We start from the raw sequence: 20356 nt of genomic DNA, 5'->3' as shown, positions 1-20356 counted from the left end.
TTTTTGACAGGTGCTACGCTTCTGGAGACACCTTGGGAGAATGAATTTTTGCAGGCTTTTCCATGGGTCATTTTCAAAAATTTAAGATGTTCCAGAAACTAGACAGATAGGGATAGTTTACCTTTCTTTCAGATTTCAATTTTGTCTGTAGGAAGGCACCTAAAAATGGACTCAAACTTGGTGTTGCGCTTATGCAATTTTCTGAGATTTTAATTAAAAATTTCACTGTGTAATTTCTTAAAGTTTCTAGTTCGATTTGGGTAAAGGTCAAATTGGTGAAGTAAATGAATGATAGAGTGAAAGGAAATGTAAATATGATGTAGTAATGTATGGATAGTCTTTGTTTTGATGTAAATTGAACTTCATTTATGAGGGAAGTTGCAGTCAAAGCTAATTGTAGAATTTGTTTCAACCTCCCTAGACATTAGGGTTTGGTTAAAACCACTCATGTAACCACTCCTAGAGTCATGGATTCAAACCCTGAGCCTAAGGAGAAGTTTTTTTTGGTCTTTATGTATCATTTTCTGAGTCATTGGATTGGTTGGACATCTGAGGAGAGAACCATTGTATCCTGAATTTGACATTTTTTGAAATCAAAGGACATAGTTTGCAGCTATTATCTAGGAATTCATGTGCAGTAAGTTTGCGGTGTTGTTTTTCCTCTGTTATTACTTTATATGAATGATATTTATCTTCCCTTTCCATTCATCATTTATTCATTAGTTTTCATTACAGTTTAAAAACATAATTCTTTTCACTAAGCTTTGTTTTGATGGAAAATTATTATATGTTATTTTCACTCCTACTTAATGAATTCATGTCATATACTCATTAAGACCTTTATGTTTCTTTTGAAAACCATACTACATCGCCAAAACCTAAAATCCATCACAAAATCACTGCTACCTTGCTCCTCCATATATTTTCTGCTGTAACCCTTTAACCCTCTCACCTAGCTACCTGGTTTTTCTCCCTTATCCAACATCAAAAACCCTAAATTCCCCAAAACTCAGTGGAGCTTAGCTATCTAGCCTAAAATTTGTTGGGTTGTGTTATATTCTTTCCACGACTAGCCCAAGTAGTTAACCGGGGGGTTAGGAGGGGGGCAGAGCCTCCCCTTCACTGCGCCAATTACGTAGCGGGGGGAGTTACAGGGGGTTTGAGGGGTGCAAGTAACCCCACTCTATGGGGTTTGGGGCAGCGCCCTGGAAAATTTTGGTTTTGGACCCTATGTTAGGTTGGGCAGACCTACCTATGGTTTTGTGCATGTTTTTCGCACATGGTTTTGGACGCGATGGTTTTCGGCCCATGGTATTGGATGCTTCGGCATGTATAAATATGTATTTTAACATTGAAAGGAACATAATGAAAAATCGGGCTGGTAGTCCCAGTTTTGGGATCCAGGGGAAATCTCTGTGTATATGTGTTTTATGTGTTATGCTCTCGCATTGTTTATTTTCTGTGTTTTAGAATTCACATGCAGGTAATTTCTGTACAGGATTAAAACCTACATTTGGTATCAAAGCTGTTTTGGCTTCAAGGGGATGCCTTTTTTGCTGAGGGTTTCGCTCAGGCCAGTGGTAGACCCTGTTCAGAGGGAGATCGATTCCGATGGTGAAAGAAGATGGTGAGCAGTGGAAAGATAGAGATTGAGAAATTTAATGGTCAGAGTTTTGAGTTGTGGAAACTCAAGATGGAGGATCTGTTGGTGGATAAAGATTAGTGGATCGCGGTAGATCTGGGTACTAAACCAACGGGAGTGTCTGATGAAGAATGGAAGAAGTTGGATTGGAAGGCAAAAGAGCACAATACGATTATGTGTCTTAGATTCAGTATTGCTGAATGTATCGAGGGAAGCTACGGTGAAGGCTTTGTGGGACAAGTTAGGTACTTTGTACCAATCTAAGTCTCTAGTGAATAAACTATTCCTACGGAAAAAAGCTGTATAACCTGAGGATGAAAGATGGAGACTTGGTGATAGAGCATCTGAATGCATTTAATATTGTGGTAAGTCAGTTATCGTCTGTTGATATCAAAATTTCAGATGTAAGTACATTAGTTTGTTGTTTTCTCTACTAGATTCGTGGGATAGTCTGGTTATTGCAATAGGTAGCAATGCAACTACCTTGTAGTTTGATGAAATAGTCTCTTCCTTGTTGACAGAGGAAATGAGACGGAAAAATATGGAGAGCCAGAATGGTGATGCCTTGTCTGTACGAGGACGGTCCCAGAACAGAAACAAAAATAAGTCATCGAGTGGGAGATCTAAATCTAGAGGGAGATCTAAATCTCCAGGAAAACCTGTAAAGGTGGTGTGCTAGAAATGCGGAAAGGAAGGCCACTATAAAAGGGACTTTAAATCTAAAGCTCCTGACAAAGGAAAGGGATATGATTATGATCCTTCTGCAGAGACAAAAACCACCTCAGATGAAGGTGGGGATGTGTACTTGGCTTCTTCAAGTACACATGTAGATCATGAGGCATGGTTGATTGACTCAGGTGCATCCTTTCACTTCTCTCCCCATAGAGAGTGGTTCTGCGAGTATGAGAAATATGATGGTGGTGATGTATTCTTGGGGGATGACAGGAAGGCTAGAATCATTTGTCGCGGAAAAGTAAAGTTGAAGTTGCAAGGTGGAAAGGTTAGAACACTTCCGGGTGTTTTGCATATTCCTGCATTAGCTAGAAATATGATTTCTGTATGTAAGCTAGATGATGCAAGTGTAAAAACAGTGTTCGAGAAGGATACCTGCAAGATGGTTTGGGGGGCACTGGTATTGATGTGGGGAATTCGAATTGGAACTCTGTACAAGCTGCAAGGTAGCACTGTTGTTGATGGGTGCAATAGTTCCATGGTTCCTGAAAGTGGAGCAAAAAATCTAGTGGTCTCTGGAGAGAAGACCATGCTGTGGAATCAAAGGCTTAGATGTATTGGAGAGAAGGGCCTTCGAATACTTCATGGTAAAGGTATGGTAGAAGGTATGAGTAATAGCTCTCTGGATTTTGATTTCTATGAAAATTGTGTATATGGGAAGCAGAATCGGGTGAGTTTCCCCTCTAGTGGTAAGAGGGCGAAACAGATATTATAGCTTGTGCACAGTGATGTGTTTGGAACTGTGGAGGTTGTTAGCACCTAAATCAAGCCTAGGCTGAAAGAAGGCAAAATTCAGGGTAACCACAAACCACGCTCAGTCTGGTAGCTAGCCCTATCAGAATAGGAGAGGGCTCTCTCCGAGTCACGCTCAGCGAATAAGTAAACAGAATGGTCTGAGATGACTAACAGTGAAATATTGATCTTAGGCTAGTAAGTAAATATGGATACAAGACGCAATTTTTATGAATGACTGAGTTTCTGGGATGGTATGGGACCAACGGACAACAATGAGCAAAGAATTTAATACAAAGGCACAGATTACTTCGTGAGGCAAGACAGGCGGAAAGTCTAGCAATTTAGTTTGAAATAACGCGGAATGGAGGAATTTCTTAGGAGGGTGAAAAGGGCATAAATACATGAATCCTTTTCAACAGAAGAAGAACACTGAACATGAAATTTTCCCACAGGCAGAGCAATAAAAAAGAATTCTACCTTATCTAACTTAGAAAATTTCACTAGAAATGAATATGAAATGAACTGTGAAACATTACGAAATACATATGAAACATAAGAGACACATTTTCTACACTCACAACCACATGAATCTCATGAAACATAGCCACTGCCTTTCATTAATCCTCTGTCAAAATATACAGTGAAGAACTGAGTTTCTCTCCCACAGTCTCCTAGAAATTACAAGCCAACCCACCCTTTGCAAATGGTTTGCATACAATATATAGAATGTGCCATGAAGAGATAGAACACCCAAGGGTTGTGGAGTTACTCGAATCATTACAAAATGGAGGTGGAAATCCAACCATTAGCTACAGATGCAGCATTACAAACATGACAAATGGCTTGGGTGACTTTTTGCCTTCCTTTGCCACTTGGATAGAAGCCAATCTGGAGTGAAAATACTTTAAATTCTGCCTTAGGTCCCGAAAAAGTGAAATGTAGATGAGCGGGCTCACTTGGAGAAGTCGCAAATCAAAATTTCACGAAACGGAGGTGAAATTGGCCTTTTTCCCTATATGCGTCGCACCACTTTCTATATGCACCCCGCCACTTTGGAGACTGTTTTGAGCGACTTGCAGGAGTCCAAAATGTGCCCAAGTGTGCTTGTTAGAAAGCCTGTCCTGTCTACTTTCCAACCCAAGAATTTGGTGCTCATTTGCCCCTCCAAATCTTCATTCTCCCAAGACTGCTTCCTGTGTGTCAAAATAGGGGCAGAGAGGCCATTTTTTGAGTGTTTTTGACCTCCTGGAGACTCAAATCATGCCCAAATTTCTTGTCCAAACACCAGTAGTAGTGATTTTGCATGATGAATCCAAAAATTCAAACCATTTGTGATTTGAAGCTCCCAGCACAGGGAGAAAAAACCTGTGTTGTGACCAAAAATTTGCCATGTGACCAAAATTGCCCCAAATTTCTTGAAATTTGGGCTGGAGATCCTCTATGAGGTTCTATGCTGGACCAAAGAGGCTTCGGCCAATATCTAAAGTCGATAGAGCTCCCTTTGCCTCTTTTGCTTCTTGATTGCCTTCCTCAATTTTGCCTTCAAATTCCTGATTCGGGCCTTGCATACTTTATTTCGTGCCATGTAGTGGAAATCCATGTGTCTCAGTAATGCATGGTCCTTGTCGGCCTTGTCCAACAGTCTCTCCAAGTGCATGTTAACTCTCTCGAGATTGGCCTCCCGATCCTCATTGATCTCTTGCTCCAATGACGTGAGCTCAACTCTTCTCCTTTGTGCAGCTTGGCGATGCTCACGAATGTTTTGTAGCTCCATGATCGCTTGCCGATCCTCAAGCTATTTGTTCCTCTGCTCTAGATATTTCATGTTCCACTTAGCCCTCTCCAAGTCAAGGGATAAGGCTTCGATCTCTGATTGCTTGCTCCTGGATGATCTCTTTGAGCTGTGCACTTGTCGGTTCTGTATCTGTCTCATCATCATGAAGGAGAACAAATTCGGTCTCTCGTTCACCTGATGGCTCACCTGAAGGCCCCTCATCCTGCATGGGCTCCTTGCATTTGTCCTGTTCCTGTGATGCTGATGGAGGAAGCGAGGCCCCTTCCACCCCGGGTGGAGATAACACTCGCTTTGCCGCTGCAAACAAATGCCTGGTGCCTTTCTGATATGTGATGAAAACCGACACACTAGCAGTCTCATGGCGCTCATATCGACGAGAAGGTTCACCCTCTTGCTTAACCTCTGATAATACCTGTGAAGTGCTGAAGAAGTCACGGGAGATGAAATCATCCCAAGTAATGCCCTACAATCCCAGCTGATGAACTACCAAAATCTTAATAAGAGAAAAGTGATAAACACTGTTAAGTTGCTGCTGAGGGGTCTTGTGCTGCATGAAGGTGTTCATCCTCTCTATGTTCCTGCAAATGAAAAATGGGATGTTCATCATTCGTACCCTGGTAAAGTGCATAAGCAACCTGATGTGATAGGCATATAGACGAGATAACCTCCCCTCACAGCTGAAGTACTTCATGATCAACTTCATGAGTGGAGCACATTCATCTTTCAAATATCTGAATGGAAAGACTCTTGTGAGCTGCCTCAAGCAACTAGCCTTAATGTAAGGCTCATAATGCTGCCGCTCAACTTTCTGTTTCTTGTGCCATGGTTCTCCAACATTCGGTATACCGGTTGCTAATGAGACAGTTTCGGGTGTCAGTGTGAAGGTGACCCCGGCCAAGATAGACTGACCTCCATGTAGGTGAAGCATAAAAAGACGGGCCAACTCATGATGAACTCTAACATTAGCCACTCTTTGACAAAATTCAAAACATGATAGATGCTAGAAGCATGACATGGCAAGAGGGCAGGCCTGCAATTCAGTGAGGGTAGTGGGCTCATCCATAACATGTTTGCCACTCTTGTGATGTCTCTTGGGAGCCTGTTCTTCTGAGGATGAATCACTTTGTGTTTCCATCTCATATTTGGATGAATGTTTAGATGCCATGACTGCTGTATGTGTACTGTGCTTGGACTGCCCTTTGATGATGGTGTGAAACTAGGTGTTGTTGTGATATCTGTCACCAAGGGGAACAATGAAAAAAAGGGAGTATTAGGAGGGGAATATCTGATGGGAATAGGGGTTATGGGGAGAGGTTTTGTTTAGGGATATATAGGAGGGTTTGGAGATTTTGATAGGGTAGGGTTTTGGGGTTTATATTGACAAATAAGAGGAGGGGAAAGAGAAGAGGGTTTGGTATTGTTTTAGGGTAGGGATAATAGGAAAAATGAGAAAGGGAGGATAGGGAAAAATGGTAGGTGAGGGAAAAATGGTGGGTGAAAATGGAACCTTGGCCTCAATACCACAATTATGCAACCCTAGCAACAATGGCCTTTGGTGTTTTCTTGTGGTTGATTTTATGAGTTTTTTTGCATTCAAACATAGCCATAAACCACCATATCATTTATAAATTTTGATGAACAAGTCATGTCATAGAGCCTACCTTTCAATTTGATGGGCTTCACAAGAAATTTGAGGTGATTTGGCACGGTTTTGGCCCTTTGTAGGTGTGCGCCGCGCGCCAAACCCAATGCGCCGCGCCCTGGGTGTGCGCCACGCTCGTTGAAAACTTGAACTGAGGGGTGGCTCTGTGTGCGCCACACCCCTGTGTATAGGCGCCACGCTCCTGGAAACTACCTCCAACTCTCTCCAAACTTTTCCTCTCAAACACTTTGCAATATCTCCCTATGCACTTGATTTGCACAATGGCTTTGATTTTGGTGGAAACTTGTATATAAAGACTTGGAAGTCATGGGTTAAATTTTTGCTTCTCCAAAAAACCATTTTTCTAATGTTATGTTTTGACACTTTTTCACTGACTTAAAGCAACACTGATTTTCACTTTCCCTTTGAAATTTTAGCTCAAATGATGAAATTTTCGGCACTTTTTGCAGGGGTTGCATGACAAGGCATTTGGCCACGGAAACCATGACTGCATCTGAAGAAATCAATTGGCGACCTTTTGAAAATTTTATCACAAATGACACACTGTTTGACTTTTTCTTCAAAACAGAGTTTTGAAGAACAGTCAAAATTTGTCCACATGACGATGAAACTCTCTGAATCATTACTTTGTAAGGGCCCCACTCTGGCCTGCATGGATTTACTGGACATATTTAAAGACCAAATTGATTAATCCCTAGACCTAATGATCGAAAATGACTTTTGTCCATTAAAGGACCAGACCTTGACTGTCATGGACTTTGGTGATCATTAACAAAAGACCTAAGCCAGCAGGAGCCAGACATGGGGGGAAATGACTAGCATGACCTTTTCCGTCAGATTATGGCATGCTCCTAGCGGAATGCAGCTGGGTAAATGGAGCGGGACTCCTAAAAATGAAATGCATAAAGAGTTTTGATCTCTGACGGAGGACTGACCAGACCGACTCTAACATTTAGTGGCGACTCCACTGGGGACGAAAATGGTTTGCTTGTAGATTGTCTTGCCCCAGTACATATCTCAAGTTCAGAGCTGATTGTTGATGGTGAACAACGATCAGACATAAGAAGGCTGAAATCATTCACCTGGCGACTCCATTCACTGAAGAATCCAGCAATCGATGCTTCATGGTGACTCCACTGCAGAGAGATCAGTAGCTTCGAGATTTTCAAGATGGAACGCGTTGCAAGAAGGTATGCTCCTATGAGCCGAGATCACATTCCAAGCTTTCCAAATAAAATTCCGAAGGTAGATTGGTCGAGGAATTTGCCTACGTTTAAAGATGATGGTAGGAAGGATGCAGCTTTACATTTGGTTAGATTTCACATGCACATTCGCAATTTGAAGGTTGATTTTCCTGAAGATTGCTTAATGAAGATATTCCTGGCCACTCTAGAAGGTGAAGCCCAATCTTGGTATGAAAGTTTGCCACCTGCTTGTATTTACTGTTTAAAGGATTTTCATGCCATGTTCTTTGAGAAGTATGAAGACTCTTATCCAGCATTAAATTTAGTTCATGACTGTTGCAAATACGCTGATGGTTTTATTGAAAGCCTTGAAAAATATTATGAAGATGATAATTTCATGGATGAAGAGATCATGGAAGCCTTGTGTGAAAACCCATTTCAGCAACATGAAGATGATCATGAAAATTTGCAGCAGAATCAAGATTGTAGTACGGTGGAAGATGAAGGAATTTTGCATCTTGACAGTCAACAGGAATTACATGAAATGGATCAGCAGTCTAAGGAAAATTTGTACACTCCTCCACTTGAAAATATTGAAGAAAATCACTGTTCGTGCAAGAGAAAATGAAAAGCCATATCTCCTTTGTCTGAAGATGAAATAGATCAACTCTTGAATAGTCATGTTCCAGCTCAAGTTAACACAGATCTGCAGTGTGCACCCGGTCAAGAAGGTGATGGTGGAAATTTTTCCTCTTCTGAAAAGGACGACAGTCCTGTGGGCAGCTTTATAGATCAGCAGGCTGAATATTTCCATATGGCTGGAAATGATGAAAGAAGAAGTTTTGTTTCAGATCTGGTGGAAATAAAAGATGATATGCAAGAAAATGACGTTCCAATCTCAGATAATGGGGATGATAAATCAAATCAAGAGACAAATGGTGAGGAGGAAAAAGAGAGTTGCATGGTTGAGGCTACCTCAAATGTAGAAAACAGAGGTACAGACCTAACTGACCTTATCTCACTAGAACTAGACCTTCATGAGGAGGTAGCTCATTCCCTCTATGAACAACGAGAAGATATATTTGTTCAAGTAAGTGAAAAAGCTCTGGGTGAATTTATGGTAGATGATATAAATGATTGTGTTGGGTTTCAAGAATCATTTGAGGTTTCTTTTCTCATGATTGATGAATGAAAAGAAAATCTGGCTGTCATATCATATGAATATGACCTACAATATATTCAGACTTCAGCATACCAGACCATTCAAGATTCCCTTTCAGACTCTTCCTCATATGTCTCATGTTTTGAAATGTTCTTTGAAGAGGAAATCTGCTCACCTGTTTGTTCATAATTTTTTGAAGACTAGGAGCATACTCTTATTTATGAAGAAAGACCAGAATCAAGAGAAAAAGATACCTTGTTTTTCAGCAGGAGGAAAGACTTCATGTTTTTCAGGATCCAATGGTAGATTTGTTGCAGTCAGCAGTGAAGGTGATTATTGCAGTATTCAGTGATGAAGGGGATCATGGTCAATTATGTTTTTGGAGGCCCAGTTACTAGTATCTGTTGTTGACCAGAAGATCTGATCCGGAGAATCAATCAAGGAGGCATCTACTTGATTGGTTACATTGGAAGACACATTATACATGATTGTACATATTGCATTAGTACACAGGTGGCTGCCATCATGATTTGAAACCCTCGAATCTTGATGGACTGCTGCCATTGAATAAGTTTTGTCAGTTCTTGTTTTAGTTAAGTCAGTCATGAGTCAGTTCCTTTTGCATTGAGTCGGTTTTATCAGTCATGTTGGTTTCATAATTAAGTCGGTTTAAGTCAAGTTTCAGTCAATAAATGAGTCGAAGTCTTGTGTTGTTTGTCGAAATAATGACTCCATAGCCCAATGGACGAAGGCACTGTCTAGCTCTTCCAGAGATCTGCTGTTCTTGGCACCTCCAAGGAGCTACCATCCCCCATTGGAGCCAACGTTAGAGTCGGTCTGGCCAGTCCTCCGTCAGAGATCAAAACTCTTTATGCATTTCATTTTTAGGAGTCCCACTCCATTTACCCAGCTGCATTCCGCTAGGAGCATGCCATAATCTGACGGAAAAGTTCATGCTAGTCATTTCCCCCCATGTCTGGCTCCTGCTGGCTTAGGTCTTTTGTTAATGATCACCAAAGTCCATGACAGTCAAGGTCTGGTCCTTTAATGGACAAAAGTCATTTTCGATCATTAGGTCTAGGGATTAATCAATTTGGTCTTTAAATATGTCCAATAAAGCCATGTAGGCCAGAGTGAGGCCCTTACAAAGTAATGATTCAGAGAGTTTCATCGTCATGTGGACAAATTTCGACTGTTTTTTGAAGAAAAAGTCAAACAGTGTGTCATTTGTGATAAAATTTTCAAAAGGTCGCCAATTGATTTCTTCAGATGCAGTCATGGTTTCCGTGGCCAAATGCCTTGTCATGCAACCCCTGCAAAAAGTGCCGAAAATTTCATCATTTGAGCTAAAATTTCAAAGGGAAAGTGAAAATCAGTGTTGCTTTAAGTCAGTGAAAAAGTGTCAAAACATAACATTAGAAAAATGGGTTTTTGGAGAAGCAAAAATTTAACCCATGACTTCCAAGTCTTTATGTACAAGTTTCCACCAAAATCAAAGCCATTGTGCAAATCAAGTGCATAGGGAGATATTGCAAAGTGTTTGAGAGGCAAAGTGTGTGTTTGGAGAGAGTTGGAGGCAGTTTCCAGGAGCACGGCGCCTATACACAGGGGCGCGGTGCACACAGAGGGCGCGGTGCACACAGAGCCACCCCTCAGTACAAGTTTTCAATGGGTGCGGCACACACCCAGGGCGCGGCGCACTGGGTTTGGTGCGCTGCGCACACCCACAAAGGGCCAAAACCGTGCCAAATCACCTCAAATTTCTTGTGAAGCCCATCAAATTGAAAGGTAGACTCTATGACATGACTTGTTCATCAAAATTTATAAATGATATGATGGTTTATGGCTATGTTTGAATGCAACAAAACTCATAAAATCAACCACAAGAAAACACCAAAGGCCATTGTTGCTAGGGTTGCATAATTGTGGTATTGAGGTCAAGGTTCCATTTTCACCCACCATTTTTCCCTCACCTACCCTTTTTCCCTATCCTCCCTTTCTCATTTTTCCTATTATCCCTACCCTAAAACAATACCAAACCCTCTTCTCTTTCCCCTCCTCTTATTTGTCAATATAAACCCCAAAACCCTACCCTATCAAAATCCCCAAACCCTCCTATATATCCCTAAACAAAATCTCTCCCCATAAACCCTATTCCCATCAGATATTCCCCTCCTAATACTCCCTTTTTTCATTGTTCCCCTTGATGGCAGATATCACAACAACGCCTAGTTTCACACCATCATCAAAGGGCAATCCAAGCACAGTACACATACAACAGTCATGGCATCTGAACATTCATCCGAATATGAGATGGAAACACAAAGTGATTCATCCTAAGAAGAATAGGCTCCCAGGAGACATCACAAGAGTGGCAAACATGTTAGGGATGAGCCAACCACCCTCACTGAATTGCAGGCCTTCCCTCTTGCCATGTCATGCTTCCAGCATCTATCATGTTTTGAGTTTTGTCAAAGAGTGGCTAATGTTCGAGTTCATCATGGGTTGGCCCGTCTTTTTGTGCTTCACCTACATGGAGATCACTCTATCTTGGCCGGGGTCACCTTCACACTGACACCCGAAACTGTCTCATTAGCAACCGGTATACCGAATGTTGGAGAACCATGGCACAAGAAACAAAAAGTTGATCAGAAAAATTATGAGCCTTACATTAAGGCCAGTTGCTTGAGGCATCTCACAAGAGTCTTTCCATTCAGATATTTGAAAGATGAATATGCTCCACTCATGAAGTACTTCAGCTGTGAGGGGAGGTTCTCTCGTCTATATGCCTATCACATCAGGTTGCTCATGCACTTTACCAGGGTACGGATGATGAACATCCAATTTTTCATTTGCAGGAACATAGAGAGGATGAACACCTTCATGTAGCACAAGACCCCTCAACAACAACTTAACAGTGTTTATCACTTTGCTCTTATTAAGATTTTGGTGGTTCATCAGCTGGGATTGCAGGGCATTACTTGGGATGATTTCATCTCCCGTGACCTCTTCAGCACTTCATAGGTATTACCAGAGGTTAAGCATGAGGGTGAACCTTCTCGTCGGTATGAGCGCCATGAGACTGCTAGTGTGCCGGTTTTCATCACATATCAGAGGGGTGCTAGACATTTGTTTGCAGCAGCAAAGCGAGTGTTATCTCCACCCGAGGTGGAAGGGGCCTCCATTCCGACATTAGCACTACAGGTACAGGATAGAGGTAAGGAGCCAATGCATGATGAGGGGCCTTCAGGTGAGCCATCAGGTGAATGAGAGACCGAATTCGTTCTCCTTCATGATGATGATACAGATACGGAACCAACAAGTGCACAACTCAAAGAGATCATCCAAGAGCAGCAATCAGAGATCGAAGCCTTATCCATTGACTTGGAGAGGGCTAAGTGGAACATGAAATATCTGGAGCAGAGGAACAAACAGCTTGAGGATCAGCAAGCGATCATGGAGCTACAAAAAATTTGTGAGCATCGCCAAGTTGCACAAAGGAGAAGAGTTGAGCTCACGTCATTGGAGAAAGAGATTAATGAGGATCGGGAGGCCAACCTCGAGAGAGTTAACATGCACTTGGAGAGGCTGCTGGACAAGGCCGACAAGGACCATGCATTGCTGAGACACATGGCTTTCCACTACATGGCGCGAAACAAAGTGTGCAAGGCCCGAATCAAGAATTTGAAGGCGAAATTGAGGAAGGCAATCAAGAAGCAAAAGAGGCAAAGGGAGCTCGATCGACTTCAGATATTGGCCAAAGCCTCTTTGGCCCAACATAAAACTTGATAAGGAAGCTCCAGCCCAAATTTCAAGAAATTTGGGGCAATTTGGTCACATGGCAAATTTTTGGTCACAACACATGTTTTTTCTCCCTGTGTTAGGATTGGGAGCTCCAAATCACAAATGGTTTGCATTTTTGGATTCAAAATGCAAAATCATGACTACTGGTGCTTGGACAAGAAATTTGGGCATGATTTGAGTCTCCAGGAGGTCAAAAACACTCGAAAAATGACCTCTCTGCCCCTATTTTGACACATAGGAAGAAGTCTTGGGAGAATGAAGTTTTGGAGGGGAAAATGAGCACCAAATTCAGAAATTCCACTTGGGTTGGAAATTAGACAGGCCAGGCTTTCCAACAAGCACACTTGGGCATAATTTGGACTCCAAAAGGTACCTCAAAATTACCTCCAAAGTGGCGCAGTGTGTATAGATTTGGGTGCGACACATATAGAGAAAAAGGCCAAAATCGCGCCCGTTTCGCGAAATTTCGATTCGCGACTTTCTCCAAGTGGGCCCGCTCATTTACACTACACTTTTTTTGGCACCTAAGGCAAAATTTAAAGTATTTCCGCTAAAGGTTGGATTCTATCCAAGTGGCAAAGGAAGGCGAGCAGTCACCCAAGCCATTTGTCATTTTTGTAACGCTGCACCTGTAACTAATGGTTGGCTTTCCACTTCCACTTTGTAATGATTCGAAAAACTCTCCAACTCTTGGTCGTTCTATTTCCTCATGGCATAGTGTATTTATTGTATGCAAACCATTTTCAGTGGGTTGGCTTGTAATTTCTAGGAGACTGTGGGAGAGAAACTCTGTTCTTCATTGTATATTTTGACAGAGGATTAATGAAAGGCAACGACTCTGTTTCATGAGATTCATGTGGTTGTGAGTGTAGAAAAATTTTTCTCTTATGTTTCATATGTATTTCGTAATGTTTCACAGCTCATTTCATATTCATTTCCAGTGAAATTTTCTAAGTTAGATAAGGTAGAATTCATTTTTATTGCTCTGCCTGTGGGAAAATTTCATGTTCAGTGTTCTTCTTCTGTTGAAAAGGATTCATGTATTTATGCCCTTTTCACCCTCCTAAGAAATTCCTCCATTCCGCGTTATTTCAAACTAAATTGCTAGACTTTCCGCCTGTCTTGCCTCACGAAGTAATCTGTGCCTTTGTATTAAATTCTTTGCTCATTGCTGTCCGTTGGTCCCATACCATCCCAGAAACTCAGTCATTCATAAAAATTGCTTATTGTATCCATATTTACTTACTAGCCTAAGATCAATATTTCACTGTTAGTGATCTCAGACCATTCCGTTTACTTATTCGTTGAGCGTGACTTGGAGAGAGCCCTCTCCTGTTCTGGTAGGGCTAGCTACCAGAATGAGCGTGGTTTGTGGTTACCCTGAATTTTGCCTTCTTTCAGCCTAGGGCAGATTTAGGTGCTAACAGAGGTTCCATCACTGGGTAAGTCTATGTACTATGTATCATTTATAGATGACTTCTCAAGGAATACATGGATATCTTTCCTTAAGAAGAAATATGAAGTCTTTGACAGGTTTAAAGAATTTAAGGCTCTGGTGGAAAACCAGACAGAGAAGAAGATAAAGGTGCTGAGGATAGATAACGGCGAAGAGTTTTGCAGTAAGGAATTTGAAGAATTCTGTAAGAAGTGTGGTATAGCATGGCAAAAGACTACTCCATATACACCTCAGCAAAATGGAGTTGCAGAAAGAATGAACAAGACGTTGATGGAAAGGGCAAGAAACATGCTCAGTGGTGCCAGGTTAGGACAAGAATTCTGGGCAGAGGCGGTGGAGACAACATGTTACTTGGTCAATAGATCACCTTCATCAGCGTTGGAGGATGAGACTCCACAAGAGGTATGGACTAGTAAGAAACCCTCTCTTTCACATATGAGGGTATTTGGATGTGATGCATATGTACATGTTCCAAAGGAGAAACAAACCAAGTTGGATAGTAAATCTGAAAAGTGCATCTTTATTGGGTATAAGGATGGTTTAAAGTGTTATAAGCTTTGGAACCCAGTAACAAGGAAGGTTATGTACAACCGAGATGTGGTGTTCAGAGAGGTGAAACATGTTATTAAACATGAAGTCTAACCAAAGGAACCTAAGAAGATAGAGTTTGAGCTAAAGGAGGAAGAATTAGACTCTACAACAGAGGAGGAATCAAAAGATGAAGAGCCACAAACTTCAGGTGTGAGAAGATCAGTTCGAGAAAGAAGGCAGCCAAAAAGGTATAATCCATCTGCTTTTTGTTCAAATTTTTCTTTATCTATTACTGATGATGATCCCAGAACTGTGAAGGAAGCAGTAGATTCATAGGATGGAAAACTCTGGAAAGAGGCCATGGTTGATGAAATGGTATCTTTGCACAAAAATGAGGCTTGGGATCTAGTGGAGTTGCTAGTTGGAAGGAAACCCATTGGCAGCAACATGGATGTTCAAGAAGAAAACAAATGTAGAAGGAAAGTTGGAGAAATACAAATCTCGGTTGGTAGAAAAAGGTTATTCCCTGGTGTCGGGAATTGATTTTGGTGATATTTCTTCTCCTGTTGCCAAGGTAGCTTCTGTTAGATTACTTTTATCTGTTGCTGCTGCTTTTGATTTTGAGGTAGAACAGATGGATGTGAAGACAACATTTCTTCATGGGGATCTAGAAGAGGAGATCTACATGAAGCAACCTAAAGGATTTGTGGTGAAGGGTAAGAAAGAACTGGTATGCAAGTTAAAGAAGTCTCTGTATGGGTTAAAACAGTCACCAAGGGTGTGGTATCAGAAATTTGATACATTTATATGGGGAATTGGCTTCACCAGAAGCAAAGCAGATCATTGTGTGTATTTTAAATTAATTGGTGACCGTGTTATTTATCTGGTCTTGTATGTGGATGATATGTTGCTGGTTGGAAATGACAAAGAAATTATCTAGGATTTGAAGACCCAATTGTCCTCCAAATTTGACATGAAAGATCTTGGTGCTGTAAACTATATTTTGGGCATGGAAATTAAAAGAGATCGGGCAAAGAGGAAGCTCTAGTTAAACCAGAGGAAGTATGTCGAGACAATATTGCAGAGGTTTAATATACAGGATAGTAAACTGGTGAAGGTTCCTATTCCTGTAGGTGTAAAGTTATCTGCTGAACAGTGTCCCAAGACACAAAAAGAGGAAGAGGATATGTCTCGTGTTCCATATGCAAGTGCAGTCGGTAGCTTGATGTATGCGATGGTCTGTACTAGACCAGACATTGCACAGGCAGTGGGAGTATTGAGCAGGTTTATGTCAAAACCAGGGAAGGAACATTGGACAACAGTGAAGACAGTTTTCAGGTATTTGCGTGGCACTAGTGATTATGGTTTGTGCTACCAAGGAAGACTAGGATTGGACATAGTTTTGGATATCCGTGGCTTTGTTGATGCAGACTGGGTTGGAGATCTGGATCAAAGAAGATCTACAAGTGGGTATGTGTTTAACCTATTTGGAGGTGCAATCATTTGGATGAGTAAGAAACAATCTGTAGTGGCACTATCAACTACAGAGGCAGAATACATGGCAGCCACTCATGCAAGCAAGGAAGTAGTTTGGTTGCAGAGATTGTGTTCAAGTATGGGGTTAGTAAAGGGAGCTAGACTGTGACAACCAAAGTGCAATTTTATTGGCAAAGAACCCTGCTTACCATTCAAAGACAAAGCACATTGATGTTCAATATCACTTTGTGAGGGATATGATAGAAGACAAAAAGGTGTTGTTGGTAAAGGTGGAAACTTTGAAGAATACTGCAGATGCATTGACCAAATCTGTGAGCTCTGAGAAGTTCTCTTGGTGTAGAGAAACAATGGGCATTGCAGGGGTGGATAAATGATTAAGCTCTCTTGTGACCCCATGTGGAAAGAAAACAAAAAGTGGGAGAATGTTGGGTTGTGGTATATTCTTTCCACGACTAGCCCACGTAGTTAATCGGGGGGTTAGGAGGGGGGCGGAGCCTCCCCTTTGTTCTTCCAATTGCATAGCGGGGGGAGTCACAGGGGGTTTGAGGGGTGTAGGTAACCCCACTCTATGGGGTCTAGGGTAGCACCCCGGAAAATTTTGGTTTTGGACCCTATGTTAGGTTGGGTAGACCTACCTATGGTTTTGTGCATGTTTTTCACACATGGTTTTGGAAGCGATGGTTTTCGGTCCATGGTTTTGGACGCAATGGTTTTCGGTCCATAGTTTTGGACGCGATGGTTTTCGGTCCATGGTATTGGATGCTTCGGCATGTATAAATATCTATTTTAACATTAAAAGGAACATAATGAAACATCAAGCTGGTAGTCCTGGTTTTGGGATCAAGGGGAAAATCTTTGTGTATATGTGTTTTATGTGTTATGCTCTCGCATTGTTTATTTTCTATGTTTTAGAATTCACATGCAGGTAATTTCTGTACGGGGTTAAAATCTACAAAATCCTTTATCATCCAGTCATCTTTTGGATGTGATTCCATAGAGAGAGCCCTCCCTGGTTTGGTAGGGCTAGCTACCAAACTGAAATCTTGGTCTGTGGTTACCTTTGTTGAACTCCTCATTAGCCTGGGACATTGTGGGGGATAACATTTGCTTTCACTGCATAACCATTCACCAGAATACCATACCATATTATGTTTTTCACAGAAACCAATTGCTTTCACTGCAAACCCTGATTAAGCTACTATTTTGAATCATACCTGCGTATGTATGCATTTCTCCTTAAGAGTACCTGCGTATAGATCTCAAAATATTGATAACTTAATTTGAATCACTGTACCACTGAGTCAATCACCTAATCAGATATTGAATCCAACACAAATCACTGAACCAAATATAGATCATCACATAGTAGCATCATCACTTAGTCGACTTCTATTTCACAATCAATTCAGCCCAATTAATACTATCAAACACATACTATCATAAGAGACACTTCATCGACAGACAACAACAAACATAATATAACAGATCAACCATCATCAACAACTTATACTGCAAACCCTAACATGTATACATGACCATTACAAATAACATCCACATATGTATGCACTTCTTACGTTTGACACATGCGTACAGATTTTGAACTTTGGCAGACTATATACGCAACTACCCAGAAGCATATCTGCGTATGTACGCACCCTCTTAGAGGCAAACTAGTGTACAAATCTATTATTATTGAATCGTGCCTTCACTGTAACCAAATAATATACTTTATAACCATTACTATCTCATATTCATGTCAGAGTATCATTAACACCACAGATCTATCACAATTAGATATTTTCAAAAAGAAAATCAAACAAGCACATATTATACCATACTTCAGATTTTTTAGATCTGTGTCTTTTCCTTGCTTCTTGGTGCACACCTATTTCAGATCAAATAATTCATAGAAGACATAAAACTTTCACACCCTAACACTTGATCTTCATCACCTTATATAGCATAAGCTTTATTCAATACCTTAGGCCAATCCCTTAGTAATGTTGATGGTATTCTTTGGTAAGATCAAATATCTATTGTCGCGCTCAATACTATGGGCCAATACCATGGTAAAGACCCCTGGTATTCCAATTACCATGATGTAGAATATGTACACGACTTCGCTTCACCATACCTACATATGTACGTGAATTTTGTTCACATTAACCGTGTATACTTTCCCAAACTTCACCTTTAATATCATTCCTCTGTCTATGAACTAATATTCCTTTGTCCATTTTCTTTGTCACATCTATACCAACCTATATAATCATCCTACTGCCATCATGTTGACATCTTTATCAACCACGTTTACGTTAAGGACAACACTTTAGTCATAACGCCAACACCTCAAATTCATTCCTTCTTTGGATGTGAGCTTTAAATTTTGTTCCATTGGAGTGGTCAAAGGATTACATTCAACCATGCCAAATTTGTTCAACAAATCTCCAATGTATTTCTTTTAAGAGAGTAATATAAACTTTTGATGTTGGGTTACTTCAATGACCAAATAGTAGTGAACATATCCCCAATTTTTAATCTCAAAACCTTTCCTCACTTATTTCTTTATGGATGCAATATAATTGTCATTTTTCCCTGTCATCAGTAGATCATCTACATACACCACAAGATATTCAACATTTTTTCCAACTTTCTTGACAAATAAAGTTTCACCACTAAGATCATAGTGTTTGAAATTTAGTTTCAGAAGATGACAAGTCAATTTCTCATACTAGGCTTGCGGTGCTTGTTTGAATCCATGCAAGGATTTGATAAGCTTACATACTTTGTGCTCTTGTCCCTTCACAGAAAATCCTTCTAGTTGGGACATATTTTTTTTTTCTCTCTCATATCTCCATTCAAGAAGGTAATTTTTACATCCATTTGATGTACTTTCCATCCATTCCGAGTTTCTAAGGCAAAGAGAGTTCGAATGGTAGCCCATTTTGCCATGGGGGTAAAATTATCCTCATAATCAACCCATCCTTTCTATGCAAATCCTTTTTCCACGAGCCTTGCTTTGTGCTTGTCAAGTGAGCCATCTGATTTGTACTTATTCTTGAAGACCCACTTGTAGCTGATCGGTTTGATTCCAAATGGAGGGTCCACCAGCTTCAAGGTTCCATTCTTTATTAGAGCATTAGTCTCTTTCTGCATTACGTCTTTCCATTCATCATGCGAAGCAACTTCTTTAAAGGAAGTTGGTTCGACATATGTAGACAAATTTAATTCACAATCATAAGAAACATCCATATCAAAATCTGAATCAAAATCATCTACATCATGTACATTATGTATAGTAGAACTTCTCATTCCCGTCTTTCCAACCTCATCGGGATGAACACTTTCAAATGTCTTAGTGAGTCATTTTGGAGGACCTTTTTGAGATGGCCCAGGCTGTTCTATTAACTGAGATGGGTTTGAATCAAGATTTAGCCTTCCAATTCTTTCAATCACATCACTTAAAGTGTCTTCTTGATCAATGACTAGGGCTTCATGAGGGGGAGAGAGTGTTTTAGGAGATTCCACATATTGATCCAGGATAGGGATCCACCCTTAAATATGCAAAATCTCATTATCAAATTCATGAAAAGATTTTGCATGCCAAACTTTATCCAAGCGATCAAGTTGTTGTTCAAAAACATTTCCAATCTTGGAATATTTAAGAAAAATTACATCTCTAGATAGTATAAATTTCTTATTTACTTCATCATAAAGACGATATGCTTTGGAGGTATCCGAGTTCCCTAAGAAGATACACTTTCAACTCCTTGCACCAACTTTGTTTCTTTGTTCCTTGTGAATCAAGGCATAACAGGTGGAACCAAAAGCCCTGATATGCATAACTAAAGGAATGTGCCCATACCACATTTCATAGGGAGTCTTGTTTTTGAGAGCAAAAGATGTACATTTGTTCTTGATATACATTGCACATAGAACTACATCATCTTAGAACTTCAACTTTACATTTTGAAAAACATCATTGTACGTACCATATTTAGGTTTGTCATGTTCATTCTTTCAGCTACACCATTCCATTGATGATTATAAGGCACAATTGTTTGATGTTGGATCCCATGTGGAAAAGATAGTATATTATTTTCCATTATCAGTACAAATAGAGAGAATATGAGATTGTGTATTGTTTTTAATCCA

This window comes from Pinus tabuliformis, chromosome 7 (genome assembly GCF_031772625.1).
Source record: "Pinus tabuliformis cultivar Carrire ecotype Pingquan chromosome 7, CPIR1, whole genome shotgun sequence".
NCBI classification, from domain to species: Eukaryota; Viridiplantae; Streptophyta; class Pinopsida; order Pinales; family Pinaceae; genus Pinus; species Pinus tabuliformis.
The sequence above is the reverse complement of the archived record's forward strand: the minus strand, read 5'-3'. Positions refer to the sequence as shown.